This window comes from Salvia splendens, unplaced genomic scaffold, assembly GCF_004379255.2.
Source record: "Salvia splendens isolate huo1 unplaced genomic scaffold, SspV2 ctg836, whole genome shotgun sequence".
NCBI lineage: Eukaryota > Viridiplantae > Streptophyta > Magnoliopsida > Lamiales > Lamiaceae > Salvia > Salvia splendens.
This window is the reverse complement of record NW_024599516.1, coordinates 53-17683: the sequence shown is the minus strand read 5'-3', so window position 1 is coordinate 17683 and position 17631 is coordinate 53. Positions and strand designations below refer to the sequence as shown.

The window sequence follows — 17631 nt, the reverse complement described above, 5'->3', positions numbered from 1 at the left end:
CAATCTCAAGATCAAAACAATCATGGCATGACATAACACTTTAAACCACCCTTATAACTCCAATCTCATAATTTTGAAACGTAAAAGAGTTAAGTAAAAGAAATCTCATCTCACTTGCTTATACCCACAATTCAAAACTTTTATGCAACCCTTTGCTCTTGGTACCCACGTACGTACAACCACCCTTGCAAAATTCACCACACAATCAGGTTTTTCCATCATTACAATTATCATGCATGTCCTATCGTTCCTTTCATCGTTTTCTTAGATTGCCCATCTCAAACGTTCATCAACAAAACGAAACGAACACTCAGGCATACATCAACGTGTAACACATAGCCACATCATAGGATACGTTTCTTATTCACACATGTATCATGTATTCACTCAAAACTTGACAACCAAGATTATTTCAACAAGACAGAAATCTGGCAGAACAGCGCAATCGTTTTGCAAAAATCATTAAACATCCATACGATATCATTTGAAGCTGAAATTTGGTAACCACACAGTAGACACATCAAGGTTCATCCAGTTAAAAATTTTATACCAAAATCACATCTTTAGGTTGGTCAAATCAAAAACGAAACTCACTGGACGAGAATACAAATTTTGGCAGAACTGCGCAGTTCATTTGGAAAATTCGTTAAATATTCATCTTTCGTCAAAAGAGGCTGAACTTTTGACACAACACATAAGACACTTACAATTTCACTCAGTTAAAATTTTGTGCCAAAATAAGATCGTTTGGTCAGTCAAACATGCGTCGGAACCTACTGTCCGAACACCACATAAATCATGCTCAACATTCACGAACTAGGGTTTGTCTATCCTTCGTCCACACACACATATCCATGCTTTCAACACATATTCACTAATGAATCATCCACAAATTCACATACACACCTATATACACGCACATACACATACTTTCTCATGCAAACGCCCTTCCCAACCGATTAATTTTTAGATCTACGATTCCTACACTTACTATATGCATGAGGGAATCAAGAAACATGGATTCAATGGTAAAGGTGAGAAAGATGATTCAAGTATACCTTTCTCTTGCAAAAAAAACGATCGGTAGGAATGGCAAATGGAGTGATTCTTCGATGAATCTTGAGTATCCAACTCCAAAAAGATGCAAGAACAAGGGATTGGTGAAGAATTGGTGGAGAAGGAGAGGGGGAGGGAAAAATCATGTGGAAGAGAGGGAGAAGGGAGGGAGGCGTGTGATAGTGTACTAGGGTTAGGGTTTATCTTGTATTTATTCAATAATTATTCCCACACTTAATTAAAATAATTTTGAAAGAATAAAATAGAGATCAATAAATAAATCTCACATTTAAAATGAAAATAGGCGTGTATATGGGGAGGAGGATTTTCAAAAATTAGGCATTACTTGGAGAGAAATATCTTCACAAATTTGGTAAAAAGATATTGGGTATTTCATAAATAAGGCAACAAGAAAATTTAAAAGAAATCTCCAATAAGGAAATAAAAGGAGGGAGACGTGTACTTTAAGGGAGTAGCAAGAAAATATTTAAATCCTCCGATAAAATAGGAATAGGATTTAAATTTGGTAATTTTTTTATAGGAAAAAGACTCCCACAAAATAGGTAATAAATAAATTAATTCCCCAACGAAAATCATAGGTATATGGGCAAAAATTATTGGCCTTAAAGAAAGAAAGAGTTAAATCCTAATTAAAATAGGATATGGAGGGATTGGACAACATATGGTTAGATTTAATTGGATTTTAAATTCAAGAAGGGAAATTAAACAAGACACCAATTAAATCTACAAAAATAATTCATCCTCCTAATTAATAGGAGCTTTTTGAAAATCTCCAAGGAATAAGCTAAGGGTCGAAAATCATGTAGAATAAATTAGGGATAATTTGGTTTGGATTTAATTTGGATAAATATCTCAAAAAAATTAATTAAATCCAAGAAAGAAAATATTAATTCCATCAATTTGAAGGGACCGAAAATTCTAAATAAAATGGCTAGAACAACATGCATGATCCCATTTAATTAATTTCCCACGTTGGAAAATATAGTACCTTATTCCACATAACTCACAACAATTAAAACTCGCATGCTAACTCAAACACATAGAAATTAAATTCCATGAAAGATATTCCAAATTCAACAACCACATTAATGAGAACAAAAGTCGCAAAATTTTCGGGGTGCTACAAAAATGCATTGTTGTAAAGAAAGGAATGTGGGCGGCATAATTAAAATGGGCCGATTTGTATAGTTGCAAAACCCCAATAGATTGATATCCTCTTGAACTCAAAGCCCACAATGTTTTAAAACCTTATTATTATTTTTTTTGATGAATCAATGAATGGAATATAACGACAAAAAGTAAAGTACAAGCAGGACACGGGCATACCTGAGGGATACATGCCTAAAAGCCGAAGCTTAGTAGGCCGATGGGGGGATGTAAACTCTTGGGAAATGGTACCCAAAGAGAAGGCATTACAATACAGAAAGCATACATAACCAATACATGGAAAAGATCAAACAGGTGACTTCACATCGGTTAAGTCTTCACGATGGGATCGCCTCGACAAACTCCGGTACTTCCTTCCGTCGAAGTGTGCTTGTACTTGTTGCTACCGTCCACGTTACCCCGATGGAGGTAGGGGTAGGGCCTCCTTAAAACCTCCTAAGGATAAAACCCGGTGGGAAAAAATCCCTAGAAGGAAAAAAAGTACCCCCGTGGCCAAGAGCAACGCTAGACTCCCAAGTGCTCGGTCACTAGCTCATGCGGATAAAGGGAGTATAATACTGAATATGTTACCTTCTTCACCTCAAACACCAAGTCCTTGGGTTGAAAAGCTGATCCGTCGAAAATGAAGACATTTCTAGCTCGCCACATCAGGCTGACCATTGTGAGGGCTAGTCTCCTGGCCTTGCGCATAACTGCCGCGTCGCTTCTTTCCTTGAGCATCCACTTGATGGCACTCGGGATAGTAGTGATGTTCCACCTCATACCCAGCCAGGATTTGATCTCCTTCCAGACTGCCCTTGTCTTGTTGTATTTGAAGAAAAGATGGTCCACGGACACCGCATGCACCATGCACAGGGGCAGTGTTGGTCGATGTTTTGGTAGCCTAGTCTGTCCCTTGTTGGGAGTCGTCCTCTGAGTGCTTGCCAAGTAGTGAATGAGTACTTTGGAGGGACAAAGTCCTTCCACACGAAACGGTGCCATAGTCGCCTTTCACCTTTCGGTCTGAACCACTCGTACGCCTCGACCGCTCCCTTGCTCCCGTACCACTGTCCCAACATCTTCTCCACTTCTCTTCTCGTCGGACGATCAGTAACTCGTTTCGGATTTCGAGCAGCCTCTTGAAGAGTGATGAGTCCCGTGATCTTGCATTCCATTCCCAAAGCATCCGATTCTTGAGAAACTCACTATGGATCCATTTGATCCACAATGAATCCTTCTTCATGTGAATGTTCCACAAGTTCTGCGCAAGTAGAGCCTTGTTCCACGCCCCAAGGTCCCGAAAGCTGAGTCCCCCTTCATCCTTCGATAGGCAGAGATCCTTTCAAGACACCGGGGGGGTATTTCGTACCCCAAAGGAACTCACGGCTGATAGAGATGATCCGGTCCCTCACGTTCGCTGGCAGGGGGAAGACTTGTAGCCAGTAGCACTCGACTCCCTGCAAAACAGAGCGCACAGGTTCAGATTTACCGGCATACGAAAGATTCTTACTTGTCCATTTTTTGGTGAGGGATGCGATCTTGTCAATCAACGGCGAGTAGTTGTAACATCCCAAAAATTTGTGATGTTTATTTAATAAGTTGATTTGAAATTTCAATTATGAAACTTTTGTTTCTATGCGATTAAGTGAATTATGTGAAATGATTGTCTTGGGTGATGTGGAATGTAGTGGTTGATATTTTTATATTTTCCAATGTGGGGAAATAATTTAATAGGATCATGCATATATTTTTCCGAGCCAATTCATTGGAATTTTCTGCCCTTCCTAATTTTTGGAAATAGTATTACTTTTCTTAGATTTAATTAATTATTTTGGGATATTTATCCAAATTAAATCCAAACCAAATTATCAATGATTTGTACAACATGGAATCCGAACTCTAACCTATTCTTTTGGAGTTTTCGAAAAATCCCCTATTTAATAGGAGGATGAATTATTTTTCCTTGATTTAATTGGTTCCTTATTGATTCCGTTCTTTATAATTAAATCCAATTAAATCATGTCACATTTTATTTCTTCACCCAAATTAAATTAAGAGTTGAATTATTCCTTGTGGCTAATTAAGCCAATTTTCGCCCCCTCCCCCCTCTATTTTGTAGAGGAGATTATAATTGTTACCTAATTTATGGGAGTCTTTTTGTATAAAGAAACTACCAAATTTAAATCCTATTCTATTTAATTGAGGATTTAAATAATTTTCTTGTGCACACTCCTTGAATTTTCGGCCCCCTCATTATTTTTCCTACTTGGAGATTTAATTTATTTTGTTCCCTTGTTTATGGAATATTCATTGTTTTATTTCCTAAATTGTGGATCTATTTCTCTCCAAGTAAATACCAAATAATTCCTTGTTAAGTCCCAGCCATAAATTTCGAAAGTTATGCCTTCTTTTTTAATTGTGGGATTTTAATTATTGGCCTCTATTTTATTCCTCCACAATTAATTAATTTTGTGGGATTAAACCTAGGACTATATAATCACCTAAACTAAACCCTAGCCCCTATTCCCTCAAAATTTTCGCCACTCTCCTCTCTCCCTCTCTCTCTCACTCGCCTCTCCTCTCCCACACACATTCTCTCCAAAAATCATTCATCCAATCCTTGTTCTTGCATCCGTTGAAGTTAATTTTCAAGAGTCTCCGACGAATCGCATCAATTCTTGTTTCTACCGATTCGTTTTCATCAAGAAAGGTATATTTGATTCACTTTACCTCAATCTTTTCATATAATCCTTGTTCTTGAACCCTACGTGCATATAGTGAGTGTAGGAGTGATAGATCACAAAATTAATCGGTGGGAAAGTGTGCTTGCATGAGAACTTTGATAATTATGCGATTTTGATTGAGTTTATGTGAAGTTTGATTTGAATCTTCGGTGAATGATGTGAGTTTATGTGCAAACATGATTATGAGAACCTTTTTGAGCATGATTTTGTGTTATAAGCATGAAAAATTGTATTTGGATGATTGAGGAAGAAACCCTAATTTCGAATTTGTGAGCCTGAAATCTGTGACGTTCGAACAGAAGTTTCTGATGTGTAATTGACCTATCAAACGATTGAATTTTTTACTGAGTAAATTTCAAGGTGTTTTCTGTGTCTCGTGTGAATTTCAGCCCTTTTAGTCGAAAAATGGATTTTTAATAAATGTTTGAAGTTGACTGCGCAATTCTGCCAGAAACTTGTGTTCTCGCCCAGAAAGTTTAATATTCTGTTTGTCCAACCAAATGACCTCCGTTTTATGTGATTCTTGAACTAAATGAACATTTGAAGTTCCTTATGAGTCTTGTAAAAATTTTAGCCTCATTAGACATCGGATGAATTTATGGTGAATTTTTCAAATGAACTGCGCAATGCTGCCATAATTTTTATGTTCCGACCAGAGAGTTGTATAAATGTTTTGACTGACCAAATTCCATGATTTGAGTGTGAAACTTTAACTGAATGAACTTGAATGTGTATACTGTGTTGTGACCAAAGTTTAGATTCATATGAGGTCGGATGAATTTTTGGTGATTTTTACAAACCAACCGCACAGTTCTGCCAGTTTTGTTGTTATGTGAAAATATCACTTGTTGCTAAGTTTGATGAACTATATGATGCATGTATGATTTGGGAAAGTATCGTATGACGTGATTATGTGTGACACGTTGAGAAATATTATGGCATGTTTTTCCTTATGTCGATGAATGATGGGATGGGTAATTTAAGGGAAACGATAAAAAGGAACAATAGGACATGCATGATAACATAAGTTTATGGAAAGCTGATTGTGTTGTCGTTGGCAAGGGTGATTGAGTATACGTGAGCTCGAGGAACGAGAGTTGCATAAGTTGGAATTGTGTTGTTAAGCAATCGAGGTGGACTTTCTTTTCAAACCTTTTTATTTTCCAAAAATACGATGTGGTGTTATAAGGGTGGTTTAGCTTGTTATGTCATGCCATGTTATTTTGTTTGTGAGATTGTTGCCTGATGCCTAGTTCGTCTGAGCTTGCTCCGTTAGGCTATATGGTTGTGTTGTGAAACGAATTCGGGTCTGAGTAGGGCCGTAAACCCTATCAGGCTGTGTACACTTATCACGACCGCCCTTTAGGGTTAATAAATACGGGCGATCGTGATTAAAAGAATTTAATAAATAGACGAAGAGAACTAGGGTTTTAATAAAGAGTTTGACCAATAATTAATATTTAACAACAAAGGGCCAAGAGGTCGACGTTATCCAAATAATTAGGTTCAACGCTAAAAGAATGGTGAGTAAAGACAATGTCTCAGCGGAAGCGTTCAAGAGAAAGAGTGACGTCATGTGTGGAGACACAACGACACTCGTAGTTCACAACTAACCAACCATGCTTCAATTTTAAATTGCTCAACACCACCAACTGCTCGTCGCCGCTCAACCTGCACATAGGGAAAACACATGCAGGGCTGAGTACTTAATATACTCAGTGGGCTTATGCCGAAAACATTTGAAGAAAGTTATGTCATCCATACCATAGTGAACTCGAGTTTTACATTTAGAAAAGAAATATCATCGAGTATCACAAACAATTTCATAGACTGGCCAGTCAAAACAATCTCCCCACTTTCTCATCAATCATTCAATCACATCCTCTTTCCATCATTTAATCACATCCTCTTTCCATGGTGCGACGAAAGTGTGGCCACACTATTCGCCCACGAGACCGGCCGACTAGCAAGGACGGCTCACGATCTCACCTGTGTACACTAGCCTGATAGGGTTTGCGGCCCTACTCAGACCCGAATTCGTTTAACATAGCCCTATAGCCTAATGGAGCGAACTCACAAACTAGGCATCAGGCAACAATCTCAACATAGCCCTATAGCCTAATGGAGCGAACTCACAAACTAGGCATCAGGCAACAATCTCATCATCAAAACAAACATGGCATGACATAACAATTTAAACCACCCTTATTCCACCATAATCATACTTTTGAAAACGTAAAAGAGTTTAGTAAAAGAAAGCCCACCTCGAGTGCTTAATTTGAAATTACGTTCTTTCCTTTGCGATCACGATTCTCTTGCGATGATTCACCTTTAACAATTTATATAATAGATAAATCAACACATTGTTTCAAACAAATAACTAAAAATGCATGCATCCTAAGCAAGTCTTTTATCTCGATTTATCTCGGTTTTCGATTGTTCGACGGCCGCTTACGCTCCCAATTTCCACCGTTGGCTCTTCGTATTTTCTTAATGATATCGAAATAAAATCCCCAAAATTATAAAAGGTGTAATTAATTATCGCAACAACTTTCCCTCGAACTATATTTATTTCGGACTTAGGATATAATTATTCATTCGTTAAATATTCTAAATTAATTAAATAATTTCCCACATTTAATTTAATTATCAATTCAAGGATATATTTAAAAAGTTTGCCCCAATTAATTATCGGCCGAAAATTTAATTATTTCATCACCTTATGTCTCCAATTTAATTAAGATGCCCCAAACAAAAATAAAAGAGGGCAAACTTTAAATAAATCCTCCCATTTAATTTATTAAGCCCAATTCTTTAAATAAAGCAAAGGCCCACTTTTGTTAAATCAAGGCCCAAACATTTTAAATCTCACAACCCATCTTCCTCATCTCACACTCTCTCTCTCCTCTCACCCTCTTCTTTCTTCTTCTCTCGACGAAATCGGGAGTTCTAACATCTCCGTCGCCGTCGCCTTCCACCGTCGCCGGCCGCTGCTCAACGGAATCGCATCGCCGCTGCGAGAAGCTGCGACGCCAGCCCCAGCTTCGCCTCCGCCGTCGTCGCTGCTCCAGCCGCCCCAGCTCGCCGCCGCTGTTGTCGGCCGACACTGCGCCTGCTCCGGCAGCCTCCGAAACACAACCGCGCAGCCCCGAAACTAACCCGATTTACTCCGAAAGGTAAGTTCTTATTCCCAAAAACACGTTTCTTTCGTTCTTAATTTGTTTACTTCGGTTATCCGATCAAAGATGGATTATCTGTAATTGACTACTAGTTGGGGAGATGCTAATTGTATGGTATGGTTGTATAACTTAACATTTAATTTTTACTATCAACAAACTATTAATAATCTAAACCCTATGATCAACCCTAAATATCTAGGACAACATACAAAATGATGACTAAGGAGTTGGAAGAACTCAAGATGCAACTGCAAGAACTGTGAAAACCTGGGTTTCATCAAATTCAGTGTGCCACCTCGGGGTGCACCAAAGCTATTTTCGAAGAATGACGGAACGCTGAGAATGTGCATAAATTATCGAGGGCAGAACAAGATGACTCTCAAGAACAAATATCCACTGCCGAGAATAGATGACCTATTTGATCAACTTAGGGGAGCCGGTGTGTTCTCAAAGATGGACTTAAGGTGCGGATACCATCAATTGAGGGTCCGAAGAGAGGACATACCGAAGACTGCTTTTCGCACAAGATATGGTCACTATGAGTTCGGGGTAATGCCATTTGGATTGACGAATGCACCTGCCGTATTCATGGATTTGATGAACCGAGTATTTCACCCATACTTGGATAAATTCGTTTTGGTAATCATAGATGATGTACTCGTTTACTCGAGGAATGAGAAGGGACACGAGGAGCACCTGCGAATTACCTTGGAGACGTTGAGGAGTGAGAAATTGTACGCTAAATTCAGCAAGTGTGAATTTTGGCTTAAGGAAGTAAATTTTCTTGGTCACATCGTGACGACAGAAGGAATTCGAGTGGATTCTACTAAGGTTGATGCGGTACAACGGTGGAAGGCACCTACAACACCTAACGAAATTCGGAGTTTCCTAGGACTAGCGGAATATTATCGGAGATTCATCGAGGGATTTTTAAGATAGCAAGGCCAATGACTCAACAACTCAAGAAGGAGGTAAAATTCAATTGGACCCCAGAGTGTGAGGCAAGTTTTCAACTACTAAAGGAAAAGCTAATTAGTGCACGGATTTGTGCCAGAACCTGGAGTGAACTACGTGGTATACAATGTGGGACTTAGATGTGTGTTGATGCAGAACAACAAAGTGATTGCTTATGCATCACGACAAATTGAGGCCACACCAGTTGAACTATCCAACCCACGACTTAGAGTTAGCAGCAGTAGTACACGCTTTAAAGATTTGGAGGCATCATCTCTACGGAGTTCGATGTGAGATCTTTACGGACCCAAAAAAAAAAAGCCTGAAGTATTTCTTCGAGCAGAAAGATTTGAACATGCGGCAACGAAGATGGCTCGAGTTGGTGAAAGACTACGATTGTGGCATCAATTAACACCCCGACAAAGCGAATGTAGTAGCGGATGCATTGAGCCGGAAGGACCATTCCCAGCTGGCTACTTTTATCACCAAGGAAGAAAGCCTGATTCGCGAGTTTAGCAAGATGCGTTTGGAAGTGGTGAGAGCACCTGAAACAGTGGAAGCACGAATTGCCATTTTAGCCGTTGAACCGGATCTGAGGTCGAGAATTATTGAAGCACAACGGACGGATGCAAAGTTAGAGGAGATTCGTGTAGAAGTGCGAACCGGCGAATCTAGGAATTTTAGTGAAGAAGGTGACAATGCCCTTTCTTTTGAAGGAAGACTATGCATGCCGGATAACGAGGAACTCAAAAACGAGGTTATGAGTGAAGCACATGATATTACTTATACCGCTCACCCAGGAAGTACGAAAATGTATCAAGACCTGAAGAAGTCCTTTTGGTGGAATGGTATGAAGAGGGACATAACGTCATTCGTCGAGAGATGTTTAGTCTGCCAGCAAGTGAAGATTCTACATCAAAGGCCGTATGAGAAGCTACAACCACTAGAAATTCCTGAGTGGAAATGGGAGCACATCGCCATGGATTTCGTGACAGGTTTGCCAAGGACTCTGAGAGGGAACACCGCCATTTGTGTAATTATAGATCGACTTACCAAGAGTGCGCATTTTATACCGACTCTCATAAGCTATGGGTCCAACAAGATAGCTCAGATCTACATAAGGGAGATAGTTTGATTGCATGGAGTTCCAGTGACTATCACGTCCGACCGTGACCCGAAATTCACCTCGAGATTTTGGATAAGTCTACAGAAGGAGCTTGGAACCAAATTGAACTTCAGCACGGCATTTCACCCGCAAACCGATGGACAGTCCGAAAAACGATCCAAACTCTCGAAGATATGCTGAGAGCCGTGGTATTCGACCGAGGAGGAAGTTGGGAGACAGCACTACCATTGATCGAGTTCGCCTACAACAATAGCTTCCAGGCAACGATAAACATGGCGCCGTATGAAGCATTATACGGAAGAAAGTGTAGATCACCGCTCTACTGGGACGAAGTTGGCGAAAGAAGAATACTTGGACCTGATGCAGTGGAAGAGATGGTGGGAATCGTGCGGCAAATTCGGAAAAGGATAAAAGAAGCTCAAGACAGACAAAAATCATACGCGGATGTCCGACACACTGATTTACAATTCCAAGCTGGCGATAAAGTTTTCCTGAAAGTATCCCCATCAAAAAGGATAACACGATTCGGCGTCAAGGGCAAACTGAAGTCGCGATTTATCGGGCCTTATGAAATTCTTGAAGGAGTGGGCCCCGTTGCATACCGTTTGGCGCTACCACCAAACCTGGGAAATGTTCACAACGTTTTTCATGTGTCGCAGTTACGAAAATACGTGTTCGACCCGAAGCACGTGATCCGTTTTGAGGAAGTCGCGTTGAATCCGGACTTAAGCTACGAAGAGAGACCCCAATCTATTCTGGACCGAAAGATCCAAATTGTGAGAAATAAAAATGTTGCTTGTGTGAAAGTACTATGGGAAAATCACAGGCATGAAGAAGCCACGTGGGAGAATGAGGATAAAATGATGGAATTGTATCCAGAACTCTTTACTTGAGGGTAACAAATTTCGGGACGAAATTTCTGCTAAGGTTGGTAGGATGTAACGCCCCGTTCTTCTAAACCTAATTTGTGAACCCTAAAGTACTCGTAATTAATGCTATTATTTTTGCGAAGTCCGTGAATTAATTGTCGGCAATTAATTGGTGAATTAATTGTTGTTGGATTAGAAGTTGTGAAATAAAATATGATACGAATTTAAATAATTCCTGTCCGTGAGGAATATTTATTGGACTCAATGCCGTGTTGGATCCGATAAATTAAATAAATAATTATATAAAGGTCCAGTCCGTGATAAATAAATTATGGACTGCGCAAATTAAAATAAAATACAATGGACCGTGAATTAAACTAATTTAATTAAAGTTTCTCCTTGATATTAATCCAATTACTAAATAAAGATCCTGCAGATATCTTCCTCCTCCGTGAAAAGATATTCCTCCTCCGTAATCTGCAGATAAATACCAGATAAATGCAAATTAATTCAAAAATAAGAAGATAAAGAAAAGAAAAAAATTTGAATTTAACCCCTCAACCCACGTTGGCAACGCTACCTCTCCCCTAAAATCTCTCCCACATCCAAACCACCCATCCCTCTAATTTAATCACCAAATCAATTCAGTCTGCTTATTCTACCCGTCCTCTGCAGCAAGCCTTTCTCTTCAAACTTCAATTCAAGGTAATTCGGCAACCTCCATCTCTGTACACGTTTTTACATCTAAATCAAATAGCCAAACTCATTGAACTTCTGGAACAGGACCGAGAAAGAGATTCAAGCCACACACTCTTTTCAATCCACTGCTAGTCTCCATTACAAATCTGACCAGAGGTAATTTCAGAGAAAATCCATCTTCCTCTTCCAAAATAAATCCTCTTTTGACACATGAACATACTTCTGGCAGAAACCAAGAGAAAGGAAGATAGAAGCCACAATCTCTATTATTTACAGCTTACCCGTCTCAGATTATTGAAGGTATACACCCCCTCCAACCAAATCCGATTTGAAACTGCTGCATTCTTACATCAAACTCTACCATCTATTAATCTGTAAATCACCTCCTAAACGATTGAATCAGCGAAAACCGGATAAAAGATTGAACCTTTAAAGAACTGGAATTTTCGAAACCAAACTAAGAACCTTACTTGCGGGGCGAATCGGGTTAGGGTCAGAGGCGTCGGGTCTGTTTCGGGGTGAATCGGAGCAACGGATGGCGGGGACTGACCGAGAGCTGCTGCTGGCAGCGGTGGCGTCGCGTCCCCGGCAGCGACGGCGGGACTCCGGCGACGAGCAGCAGCGGCGCGAAACAGCAGCGACGGCTGAACCACACAACAGCGACGGCGTCGGGTGCAGCGGTTGGGGCGTGCCGAGAGCAGCGGCCGATGGCGGAGGCGGTCAAGGCGGCGATCTGCTGCAATTTCCGTCGAGAAAGAAGAAGGGGTAGAGAGAGAGAGGGTGTTACGTGGGGTGGGGAGGATTCTTCCTCCTTTGGGCTTTTGTTTCTGTTGTGTGTTTAAAATAGGGGATTGGGCCTAAGTAAAAAAAAAGGGGGGGGGGGATTAAATGATTTTGGGCCTTTTGATTTTAATTGATTTGGGCTTAATAAATTATTTTGGGTGATCAATTTAAAGTTTGGGCCTTCTTTAGTGGGGGTATTAATTCATCAAATTGAAGACATAAGGTGGGGAAGGAATTAAGTTTTGGGCCGATAATTAATTGTGACAAATATTTAATTAATCTCCGGTATAATTCGAAGAGTGAATAATTTTATCTTAGGTCGGAAATAATTAATTCGAAGAGAAATAATTGTGGGGATTTAATTACGAGCTTAAATAAATATTGGGATTAATTTCTACATTTTGAAGGAAAGTACGAGGAGCCAACAGAGGAAATAGGGCGTAAGCGGCCGCCGAATAATCAAAAAAACGAGAGATAAATAACTTTAATTAGGATGCATACATTTTGATTTATATATGTGAAAAGTGTGTTGATTTATCTATTATAAAATTTTAAAGGTGAATCCTCACAAGTGAATCGTGATACCAAGGGGAAGAAAGTACTTGAGAATTAAACAGTCGAGGTGGGTTTTCTTTTACTAAACTCTTTTACGTTTTCAAAAGTATGATTATGGTGGAATAAGGCTGGTTTAAATTGTTATGTCATGCCATGTTTGTTTTGATGATAAGATTGTTGCCTGATGCCTAGTTTGTGAGTTCGCTCCATTAGGCTATAGGGCTATGTTGAGATTGTTGCCTGATGCCTAGTTTGTGAGTTCGCTCCATTAGGCTATAGGGCTATGTTAAACGAATTCGGGTCTGAGTAGGGCCGCAAACCTATCAGGCTAGTGTACACAGGTGAGATCGTGAGCCGTCCTTGCTAGTCGGCCGGTCTCGTGGGCGAATAGTGTGGCCACACTTTCGTCGCACCATGGAAAGAGGATGTGATTAAATGATGGAAAGAGAATGTGATTGAATGATTGATGAGAAAGTGGGGAGATTGTTTTGACTGGCCAGTCTATGAAATTGTTTGTGATACTCGATGATATTTCTTTCTAAATGTAAAACGAGTTCACTATGGTATGGATGACATAACTTTCATCAAATGTTTTCGGCATAAGCCCACTGAGTATATTAAGTACTCAGCCTGCATGTGTTTTCCCTATGTGCAGGTTGAGCGGCGACGAGCAGTTGGTGGTGTTGAGCAATTTAAAATTGAAGCATGGTTGGTTAGTTGTGAACTACGAGTGTCGTTGTGTCTCCACACATGACGTCACTCTTTCTCTTGAACGCTTCCGCTGAGACTTGTCTTTACTCACCATTCTTTTAGCGTTGAACCTAATTATTTGGATAACGTCGACCTCTTGGCCCTTTGTTGTTAAATATTAATTATTGGTCAAACTCTTTATTAAAACCCTAGTTCTCTTCGTCTATTTATTAAATTCTTTTAATCACGATCGCCCGTATTTATTAACCCTAAAGGGCGGTCGTGACAGTTTGGTATCAGAGCCTCAGTTTCTTTCCGCTCTGGACCCAAGAGTCTTTTTGAGTTGTAGTCTACCCTTGTATCGATAGACTAAAGTGTTAAACGTCGAAGGCTCAACACCACAACTCGTCACGCCCAACCACGAAAGAAGCGGTAAGAATATTTTGGCGACTTTTTTTAAATGAATTACCGAAAATTTTGAAATTCGGTGGAAAATGGTTCCTTGCAAAAATGGCAATTCTTGGCCTATTGGAATTTTAAAGTAAATGCTATGGCTTTGTAAAATATTGTGGTCATACGAGACGTGAGAAACTATGGGACGTGAGACACTATGGGAGCATGTTATTGAAGGTGTTGAATATGATGGATATTGAAGTGTGAAAATGAATCGCATGCTTGAGACGGAGACTTGTTATTACACGTTTGAACTGCGAATTTAATTTGAAGAACATATATGTTGATTACTTGAACGGTGAAAATTTTAATGCATATTTTGTTGAAATTATATGATTTTGGAACTCTGAAACGCAAAGTATGACGCGTGCGTAGTTGCAATTATGTGATTGTGACATAGATGGACATGAACTGTATGATTTATGAGATGTGATTCCATGGACGATGGATTGATTGAATTTCTATTTTAAATATTAATATACGCTAGATGAAATGCTATGAAATGCCAAATGGTTTAAACATGTTTGACTGCGCAGTATATAAATGACGTTTTATGTGATGATAATTCATGATTGATGAAGTACGAAGTACCGTATATAGTCATTACGAAAGTGAAATGTTGAATTTTGAACCTTGTTGCAAACGTAGAATCCATATGGAGCTTGAATTAAGCAATGATCGAATATATGTGTTGAAGTATGAGACTGTGAACCATGTCTGGAAAACATAGAGTGCCTAAGAAGTATGCTAGGCTGAACGTGCTTGAACATAGTTGCAAATTGATTACCACAATATCACTTTCCTAAGTGATGGGACAAACGAAAACATATACTTCGAACTAGACGGATTATTATAATTGCCTATTGTCTTCCCTGGATGATAAGAATAAAATGAAAGTTTTCTAACGAAATCAAGACAAGAAGAAATGTTAGGTGATGTATCCTTACAACGACGAGAATTTGTGCCTGCAATCAAGTAAAGTGAATGCAATCGTGCATAACATGTTAATGCGACGAAAACGACCGTTATAGCATGTTAAGAGCGCGAGTATAACTACAACGTTTTGAGAGAATGACTGTTATCACGTGCAAAGAATATTATGAAGATATGGCTTTCGACTACTTACATTGGTTGTAACGACACGATGAATCTCAACTTGGAGTCCAAGGTTTCTTAGAACGATATTACCATGTTCAGGCTCGCGAAAAATGGACTAGGGAGTGCGACCTTCGTAGCTAGAATGAATTATTTTAAATCAACGGTACTTACTTGGATTCTAAACTCTTTTCGATATATATTGAATAACCGTGAGCTCTTGCTATTTCAACACCTTGGTTGACTCATGCATTGCGAGTAATGCCCATTATTTTTTTCCTATAACAAGTCATGACTCCCTTTCAGTTCTTGAAAATTGGTACTTGCTTTGTAAATTTGGACATCTTGATTAGTAGTCTTCTTTGATTCATCTTTCGTAAGGACAATATTTTGACCTTATGAGCTTCCGTAATTGAACTCCATCCTAAAGTTGTTTGCAGTTATAACCCTCAGTATAATCACATCTCCCATATATGTATCTTCAAAGGGTGGAATATTCTCCTTGGAACTTTTGTACACCTTTTTATTTCGTAACTATGCATGCGGCAAGTTCTTTCTTGCAGAAGTGAAATTCTTTTTAGCTCAGTTTCACTACATATATTGTTTCATGCTCAACGATTTTTCTTTCTGCAATACCAAGTTAAGGCTATCTTGTTCTCTTTTTCCTTAACGTGTTTGATCTAGCTGATTCTCTTAAAAGTTCACTTCACGTTGGTTGCAAACCTGTGAATCCATTGATGTGATATCATTATTCCATATTTTGATCTTCGTTGAACCATGATTAGTGTTGCTTCGTGGAAACTGCCTACATTTCTAAATCCTCATGCAACTTATCATTCCTGGCCATGACATTGTTTGGGACATTATCCATTGTTGTATGGACCTTTCAAAATTGATCGGACAACTGAATTATCTTTTTGGTAGCCTACCACGGGAATTGAGATCTATTTCAATCTCATCCTATTTTCATGACCTATCTTATGTTCTTTCAACCTTTGTTGGGATAATCCAAACCAATTGCTGCGAGTTAGTGTAGAGATTCAAAGCAAAAGAGCTAAAATTATAATTCTTGTTTCCTTGAGTGATTTCTAAACTCTTCCAATATAGAGACGTTTTAGCAGTGTTGCTATAATTTGAAATCAGTCCATATCCAAGTTAAGACTGTTTGATTAAATTTTGAGTTCTTGATACACATTCGGAGTTCTTGATGCAACATGGTAGGGAAAGGCAAAAGCTTGATCTTTTAAGATACACATGGGAAATAAGTTTTGTAGACAGGTACGCACAGAAATGATATACCAACCAGAAGTGGAGACATGACCAATAGAACGAGACGAGGAATGTTTCGCATTTACGAACCGCTCGTAACGAGCTGGAAATTGAATGTCGTGTTATGTACATAGATAATGAGTAAAAAATGTTAAGGGAATTATAGGCACTTGGGCCTGATCATCTTGTACGATGTAAAGATCTAGGTGAAAATAGTTGATCGATCGATACGAGGATGATGAATAAAACTAAATGAGCAACGAGGAATGGAATATTTAAAGATCACTGCTACAATACGACAATTGCCGAGAAAATAAGAGTATGGTAACAAGGTGACACCATCAACAAAGAGAGAAACGTTCGAGTCAAGATATGCGAGTAGGAAAGGAATCGAAAGAAAGAAACGCGTGGTATCCCCACCACCTCCTCAAACAAAGTAGAGAATTAGGAACATTATTATAAGAATTTTCGCATAGGAAGAAAATGGAGGGAATGTTGGAAGAAGTTTTCAGTGATATGTTCACATCCAGATGAAGTAGACCGAAAGTGAAAATGGCGAAATAAGTTTGTCTTTATTATCGACATGAGATTAGGACCGTTAAGAAAAGTCATGTTGGATTGCCTTTCCTAACAGATAGACAGTCGTAGATTAAAATTGACTTGGAGCTATGATCAACCCTAAATATCTAGGACAACATACAAAATGATGACTAAGGAATTGGAAGAACTCAAGATGCAACTGCAAGAACTGTGAAAACCTGGGTTTCATCAAATTCAGTGTGCCACCTCGGGGTGCACCAAAGCTATTTTCGAAGAATGACGGAACGCTGAGAATGTGTCAAAAGAGGATTTATTTTGGAAGAGGAAGATGGATTTTCTCTGAAATTACCTCTGGTCAGATTTGTAATGGAGACTAGCAGTGGATTGAAAAGAGTGTGTGGCTTGAATCTCTTTCTCGGTCCTGTTCCAGAAGTTCAATGAGTTTGGCTATT

General features: G+C 39.2%; 2 long non-coding RNA genes across 2 annotated transcripts; one reads left to right on the top strand and one right to left on the bottom strand.

Moving 5' to 3' along the window:
• Positions 1-11382: 11382 nt before the first annotated feature.
• On the bottom strand, positions 11383-12612 carry LOC121791504. The gene is made up of 2 exons (XR_006048580.1): positions 12076-12612; positions 11383-11572 (listed from the first exon to the last, which is right to left on the bottom strand). It is a non-coding gene; the product is annotated as an uncharacterized LOC121791504 (long non-coding RNA).
• Positions 11581-13820, top strand: LOC121791503. The gene is made up of 3 exons (XR_006048579.1): positions 11581-12094; positions 13135-13199; positions 13788-13820. It is a non-coding gene; the product is annotated as an uncharacterized LOC121791503 (long non-coding RNA).
• The last annotated feature ends 3811 nt before the right edge of the window (positions 13821-17631 follow it).